Source organism: Salvia miltiorrhiza, unplaced genomic scaffold (assembly GCF_028751815.1).
Source record: "Salvia miltiorrhiza cultivar Shanhuang (shh) unplaced genomic scaffold, IMPLAD_Smil_shh fragScaff_scaffold_39, whole genome shotgun sequence".
NCBI classification, from domain to species: domain Eukaryota; kingdom Viridiplantae; phylum Streptophyta; class Magnoliopsida; order Lamiales; family Lamiaceae; genus Salvia; species Salvia miltiorrhiza.
In genome coordinates, this window is record NW_026651458.1 from 745,310 (window position 1) to 753,482 (window position 8,173).

Genomic DNA, 8,173 nt, shown 5'->3' on the forward strand with positions numbered 1-8,173 from the left:
CAGAAACAACCAGCCATCAATGAAGCGTTCATACCACAGTATGTGTACCAGGAGCCCCCACGGGTAAACGTAAACAACTTTGAGCTGAAAACGGGTTTGATCACGATGGTCCAACAGAGCCAATATGGTGGTGTCGCAGCCCGAAAACCCGACACTAGTAATAGCGGGGTACGAGTATCGATACGACTATTTTTAAAGAATAAAAGATAAGAAGAACTAGGTGAACGTTATGCGGAAGCTCACGTAAAAGCATGCTAAGGAAAAACTTATAAAATTAGCCCAAGGGTAAAATCGTCAACATTGTCATAACTTTTTAATTATTAGGAATTTCACGAACAAAAACAAAACGGGTATAGTTCATTTTTCATAAGGAAGCATAATTTGCAGAGTATCGCAGCAAAAGGCGAACCGATTATATGTATGAAGACACATAACCGTGAGTGTATTGCTTGATCCCAAAAGAAACTAAGAAATTCAAACATCAAGACTCTATTATCATAGAGGCAAAATAGTAATTTAATTTACATCATTTGAAACTCTCCCCCATCAGCACCAGTCCAATCTCACTCCCAGCTTAGCCTGCACATTTAGAAATATATGCAGGGCATGAGTATATAATACTCAGTGGGCAAAAACCGAAAAACAAGAAAGGTGCTCTTAGAGCTATAAGTTTGAAGCTTGCCACATCTCAGCAATACACAGAAATAAGTTAGCATAAATGAATCTGTGCATGCAGTTTTCATAATCAACATCATAAATAAGTGTCTGCAGACAAAGTAATCATCATGTATGTACCGCATCTACAACTCATCATCATCAAAGGTACTGAGAAGTAGGCCTCCCTCTCAAGTACCGTGACCGGCCGATTCGCTCAACGGCTCACAGTCACCTCAGTGTACACTAGCCCTGGCAGGATAGCTATCAACTGCCCAGGACCCGAATTCGTCTCATCTCATCAGTAGAGGGTAACATACAAGCTCAACATCAAAAATTGGCAAGTCAAACAGTTCTCAAACATCATTTATCTCAAATTATTTGATAAGCTCATAACATCATTATATCATTTAAGAAAGTTCATACGATATACGTATACTCAAAATATTGCCCACCTGAAGTCCTTCGCTTATTCTGGAAAGAAATCAGGCAACTTACTTCTTCGTCTCGCTCGGGCCTTCATATGTCATCATCACATCGTCATCGTCATCGAAGGTTCATGTGATAAAACAAACCTTAGTCAGAAACTCAATTTCTAAATTCAATCTCTTCTTTACTTTAACTTCTCACTCAACGTCTATTTACCCGTTATAACTCAATCCCTAGGTATACTTGGCTTCTAAGGATTCACACGTCCAATTTTCGACTTAACTCTCAACTCGACTCAAACTCATAGCAAACAAGCACATAAACAAGTATAAACACTTAAGCATATTAAAAACACACATAGACAAGTCGAAAACAAGCTTTACTCTGCACTGACTCAACTTTAAAACCTCACCAGACTCTGTACAGAACTCTCCTGGGGTCGTAACTTATACCAAAAGAAACATCTTTGAGTCTAGTTTCATTTAAAAAAAAATAGGATCAAAAACGCCAAGTATTTTAGGAGATATGACTGTTTTACTACAGTCTACCATATTCGGCAGTTTTTAGCAATCGAAAAGTTTGATTTTTTTAAAATAGTAAACGTCGTCAAAACGGTCTGAAATTTTGTGGTAACTTAACTAAGACACTCAGGTCTCAACGATAAAAATTTGGGTTCCAGAATGCTAAGGAAAGCTACTGGAAACGATGACTCTATTGGCTACTCACCGAACAATTCGGCAGAACGTAGCAGTTTTAGTTTTACATTTTATAAAAATAGCAAACGAAGTCCAAATGACTTGAAATTTTACCGGTATGCTCAATACTCTCAAATATACTTACCATAAAATTTTCAGGGTGTTTGGGTATCAAGAACCCCTCGAAAACAGTGAGTCCGCGCGTCGTGAAAAATGACTCCGAAACATACACACAAACAAACATGCTCAACTCAATATTTAAACCATGCAAACTCATCAAAACTCATTTTAAGCACTTAAAGCACTTAAAAACATTCAAATACATCAAAATACTCGTAATATACAATCTCGACTCTTTTCTTTCATCATCAACTCAAATCTCATAGAAAACATTTCAACGAACGTATCTAACAAATTCCTTTTCAATATCATGCTCGAAAATTCTCAAATACTCAAATATGATCATTTACATCATATAACTCATTATTCACATATTTACTCTCTTTTTATCATATAACTAGATTTTATAGAAAATCCATGTATCAACATAAAACTCTCAACAAAACAAGGATAAAGTTGACATAATGATCATAGAGCAATTAAACCTCATTTTATAAAGCATCAAACTCACATCATATAAAAACTCAAAAATCATACAAACTAAAATAAGCCAAAATTTTATTTAGTCTACAATAGACTTAATCAAATATACAAAAACACTACTATCATGCTTAAAAACATACATCTCAAGCAAAACCACTTAAATAACACATAGACTAGAAAGTCTTAATTTTTACTAAACTAACTCTTTGAAATTTTTACAAACACATACAAATCTTTAATCTACTTATAGATCTTTCATTTTTAACCAATTATTCTCATATCAAAACCATCAATTCACCAATAAGGGCATGTATACACATATCCCTAATTTTAGTAAACTAACTCACATCAAAAACTCCAATTGACATCATATACTCAAATTACTCCATCAATAATCATCATATACATCTCATAGACTCATTTACCTCATCAATTCATCATTTAACTCATTGACTCAAAAGTTCCCCTTTTTGGGTAAACTAACTTCCATCAAAGTTTCACATCTCATGACACATATTTCACAACATATATCAAACATCAATACACATCACATAACTCTCATTTTTCACCCCAAATCAAGAAAAGAAAAAGAAAATTTTTTGAAGGGGGTGGAGACCCTTTTTTTTCGAAAATTAAGGAAAATAGGGAGGGGTGATTTTCTTGCTTCATATTTCAAGAATACACTCACACAACATCCTTCAAGCAAGAATTTAAAAAAAAACACGGCCACTTACCCAAGTTCTCACCAAAATTCTCACTTTCTCACTCTACTTTGGAGCTTCTTCTTCAAGGATTCTCTTGATTAAAAGTGGATAGAATATGTTTATGGAGGATATTATAGTGATTTGAAGTGTTTGGTAATATTTTAGGAAGCTTCGAAGGTTTTCATCAATGGAGGAAAATGGTGGAATTGATAAATGAAAGAGATGAGTGTATGTGTGTTGGGCGAAAATTGTGTGAGGGAGAGAGGTGGTGTTGGCCGAAAATTCAAGTGAGGGAGAGAGAGGTTTGGCTTTGCAAGATTTGAATTGATCTTGCATATCTTTAAAGATGATTTCAAATCTTAGAGAATATTTGATAATTAATGGATGATCTCTCTCTCACTCTAATCTCTCTCTAATCTCTACACTCTCCATAATATACTCTCAATCTCTACTCTCTCAAACTCTATACTTAGTCATTTAAGGCATATAACATATGGTAGAGAAATTAAAATAAAGTGTGAGAAGGGTGATTAAATAAAAATCACAATAACTATGGAAATGTCACTCATTAATAAAATACCATAGTATAATTATTCATGTGACCAAAATAATAATTATAGCACTATTATTAGTGCACTCACTCAATTATAATATTCCTCTTCGCAGGAAAAAAAAATCTAAAAAAAAATATTATGCTCGGAAAAATTTCATAAACCGGCATCATTCGATTTCTTGATAAAAATTAACCATACTTGCTTTGGAAACTTAATCAAAATTCCAAATGCTAAGGTCTCGAATAAAAAATCATAATAACTCGGTCACAGTGACACTCATCACGAAAATCACATAATCAATCAGTCACGTAAATTCACATAATGTCACATTAAAGCAGTCGGCAAACAAACAAACTAGACATCTCTCGGACCGACTCTTTTCATCAAGGTTCTCACCCTTTCTTCCTCGACTCTATGTCAGACTCATTATTCCTATTTTCTTTAATAGGTCAGTCAATCTCTGATAACTCGGGATCTGGTAAATCTATTCCCGGTAATCGGAAATAAAATTAAAATCTCAACTCAATCAGCATCTCTATCTCAGCTCATTTCTCGAATCTCGACATCTCAGTTCTCTCAATAGTGTTAAGACACTATCTCACAACATAGGAAAAGTACGGGGTGTTACATCCTACCCCCCTTAAAAAAAATTCGTCCCGAAATTTGAGTTATTCACCTTCGGGAAAAAGCTCTGGATACTTCTCTTTCATCTTCTCTTCAAGTTCCCATGTTGATTCTTCTTGACCGTGATGTCTCCATTGGATTTTCACCAAAGGAATCGACTTGTTCCTCAATTGTTGGATCTTCCGGTCCAGAATAGCATCAGGTCTCTCTTCATAGCTCAAATCTGGTTCCAGGGATACTTCTTCTTGATGAATGACGTGTTTTGGATCAAACACGTACTTTCTCAATTGAGAAACATGGAAAACGTCATGGACGTTCGCGAAGCTCGGAGGCAACGCTAGTTTATAGGCTACAGGGCCTACCTTCTCTAATATATCATAAGGTCCTATATACCTCGGTTTAAGTTTTCCTTTCACTCCAAAACGGTGAACTCCTCTAGATGGGGAAACTTTTAGAAAAACCTTGTCTCCCTCTTCAAAATGAATCTCTGTCCTTCTAGTGTCTGCATAAGATTTCTGACGATCTTGTGCCTCTTTTATTCTCTGTCGAATCTGTCTCACAATAGTGATCATCTCTTCTATCGCGTCAGGTCCAAGTACCTTTCTCTCTCCAACTTCATCCCAATAAAGCGGAGATCTACACTTCCTTCCATACAAGGCTTCGTATGGGGCCATGTTGATAGTTGACTGAAAACTATTATTGTAAGCAAATTCAATCAGGGGTAAAACTTGCTCCCATTGATTTCCTCTATCAAGTACTACAGTTCGGATCATGTCCTCCAAAACCTGAATAGTTCTCTCGGACTGTCCATCTGTTTGCGGATGAAACGCTGTACTAAAATTCAATTTAGTACTCAACTCTTTCTGCATGCTCATCCAAAATCGTGAAGTAAACTTCGAGTCTCGATCTGATGTGATCGTCATCGGTACTCCATGCAATCGCACTATTTCTCGGATATAAATCTGAGCTAACTTGTCAGATCCATAAGTAATCTGAATCGGTATAAAATGTGCACTCTTCGTCAATCGATCGATAATTACCCAAATAGCGGTATTTCCTCTTTTTTACTTCGGCAATCCTGTCACAAAGTCCATGGCTATATCACTCCATTTCCACTCTGGAATTTCCAATGGCTGTAACTTGCCATAGGGTCGTTGATGTAACGCTTTCACTTGCTGACAAGCTAGACATCTTTCAACGAAAGACGCTATCTCACGCTTCATTCCTTCCCACCAAAACTTCGTTTTCAAGTCCTGGTACATCTTCGTACTTCCTGGGTGTGCGGTATAAGGGGTGTCATGAGCTTCACTCATGATTTCATTCTTCAGCTCCTTTTTATCAGACACACACAGTCTTCCCTCAAACAAAATGGCATTATCTGCCGCCTCTTGATAATTCTCCACTTTTTCGGTTCGAATCTTCATTCGTAACCTTTCCATCTTCTCATCCTCTCTCTGAGCTGTGACTACTCTCGATCGTAAGTCAGGTGTAATACTCAGTGCAGAAATTACTATCTCTGTCGTTTGTGGTGGTATTACTACCTCCAAATTCATTCTCTCGAATTCCTTGATCAGGTTCTCTTCTCGAGTAAGGAGAAATCCTAACTCTCCCTGATTCTTTCTGCTCAATGCGTCAGCTACAACGTTAGCTTTTCCGGGATGATAATTTATCCCGCAATCATAGTCCTTCACCAACTCTAACCATCTTCGTTGTCGCATGTTCAGATCTTTTTGCTCAAAGAAATATTTGAGACTTTTATGATCAGTGTATATCTCACACCGTGATCCATAGAGATGGTGTCTCCAGATCTTCAAAGCATGCACTACGGCTGCTAATTCTAAATCATGCGTCGGATAATTCACCTCGTGCGGTCGCAGTTGTCGTGAAGCATACGCTATAACTTTTCCTTCTTGCATCAGTACACAACCTAGACCATGCTTCGATGCATCAGTGTACACTGCATATTCTTTGTCTGCTTTCGGAACAGCTAAAACTGGGGGCAATAGTGAGCCTCTTCTTCAGCTCTTGAAAATTTCGCTCACATTCGTCCGTCCAGACGAATTTGACTTCTTTCTTTAGCAGGTGCGTCAATGGCTTAGCGATTTTCGAAAAGCCCTCTATAAAACGTCGATAATATCCTGCTAATCCCAGAAAACTGCGAATCTCGTGCGGTGTGGTTGGCGATCTCCATTCCTGTACCGCTTGAACTTTCGCTGGGTCTACCTCAATTCCTCTCGCGGAAACGATATGGCCAAGAAAATTAATTTCTTTAAGCCAAAACTCGCATTTGCTAAACTTAGCATACAGCTTTTCCGCTCGTAATCTTTCCAACACGATCCTCAAATGCTCTTCGTGTTCTCGTTTACTCTTCGAGTAAATCAGGATATCGTCTATGAAGACTAACACGAACTTATCTAAGTATTCGTGAAAAACGCGATTCATGAGATCCATGAATACTGCCGGAGCATTCGTCAAACCGAAAGGCATAACTATAAACTCATAGTGTCCGTATCTTGTACGAAATGCCGTCTTCGGAACGTCTTCCGATCGTATCTTCAGTTGATGGTATCCCGTTCTCAAGTCAATCTTTGAAAAGGTGCTCGCTCCTTGTAGTTGATCGAACAGATCATCGATTCGAGGTAACGGATACTTATTCTTTAACGTCACTTTGTTCAGCTCTCGATAATCGATACACAGCCTCAAGCTTCCATCCTTCTTTTTAACGAAAAGAACTGGTGCTCCCCACGGGGAAACACTAGGTCGAATGAAGCCTATATCTAGAAGTTCTTGAAGTTGCAGTTTCAACTCTTGCAACTCAGCAGGGGCCATTCTGTAGGGTGCTTTCGACGTCGGTGCTGCGCTGGGCTCTAAGTCGATCGTAAACTCGAGTTGTCGATCTGGGGGTAACCCTGGTAAAGTCTCAGGAAAAACGTCTTTAAACTCTCGCACGACCGGCACATCATCAACGTTTGCCTTGGACTCGTCTCTCTGGTTCAGATATACAACGTACGCGGTTGTATCCTTCCTTCGCAAGAGCTTTCTTGCTTGCAGTGCCGAGATGATCGGCGTCTTCTTCCATTTTCCCTCAATGCCAATGAAGGAAGTAGGTTCTTGGCCAGGTGGCTGAAAAGATATCCGTCTCTCCTTGCATTGTATCTTCGCATGATTCTCCTCTAACCAATCCATTCCCAAAATTATATCCAGGTGCCACATAGGCATCAATCTCAGGTTTCTAGCCTCGAGCTTAATCGATTCTAACTTAAATTCTAAGTTAGGGCACACGTGCGAAACCGTAGTAGTTCTGCCTATGGGTGTGAGTACTCTTAGAGATTGTGGGGCAGGCTCTACTTTCAATTCTAAGGTATCGACACAAGTATGTGAGATAAAAGAATGCGAAGCTCCAGTATCAAACAAAACTACGATAGGCACTCCTTTCAACTCGCCTATACTTGTCAAATTTCTTTGATTCTTCTCTGGTGCCTTCTGATCCAGTGCAAACACCCTCTGGTGATGCTGTTGATTTGCCTGCGGGGCTGGTGGTTGCCTTCTTGACTGTCGCGGTCGATAGTCTTGCTGTTGTCGTTGTGGCGGAAGTAGCGGTAAGATTCCATCCATTGCTTTGAGTTGCGGCCGGAACTGGTTCAGTCGTCCTCCGCTCCCACGATTCGGACATTGGTTAGAGTAGTGTCCAACTTTTCCGCAGGTGTAACAGGTATTCTGTCCCATTTTACACTCTCCCAAATGGAGTTTATTGCACTTCCGGCAAGGCAGTAATCCTCGCGGTCCTTGAAAACCTGCTGCTGGGGCAGCTGGGCCAACATAAGGTCGTTTATCTCTGTTCTGAAATTGCGGTGGCGCATTCTGACTCTGCCACGGCTTCTTGGGACCTTGACTTCGGTCATCCCATTTT

General features: G+C 39.0%; 1 long non-coding RNA gene across 1 annotated transcript; it reads right to left on the reverse strand.

Moving 5' to 3' along the window:
- Window positions 1-286: 286 nt before the first annotated feature.
- LOC131002968 (uncharacterized) lies at window positions 287-3,381 on the reverse strand. Its single transcript, XR_009094485.1, has 3 exons — window positions 3,116-3,381; window positions 1,110-1,171; window positions 287-579 (listed from the first exon to the last, which is right to left on the reverse strand). It is a non-coding gene; the product is annotated as an uncharacterized LOC131002968 (long non-coding RNA).
- Window positions 3,382-8,173: the final 4,792 nt, after the last annotated feature.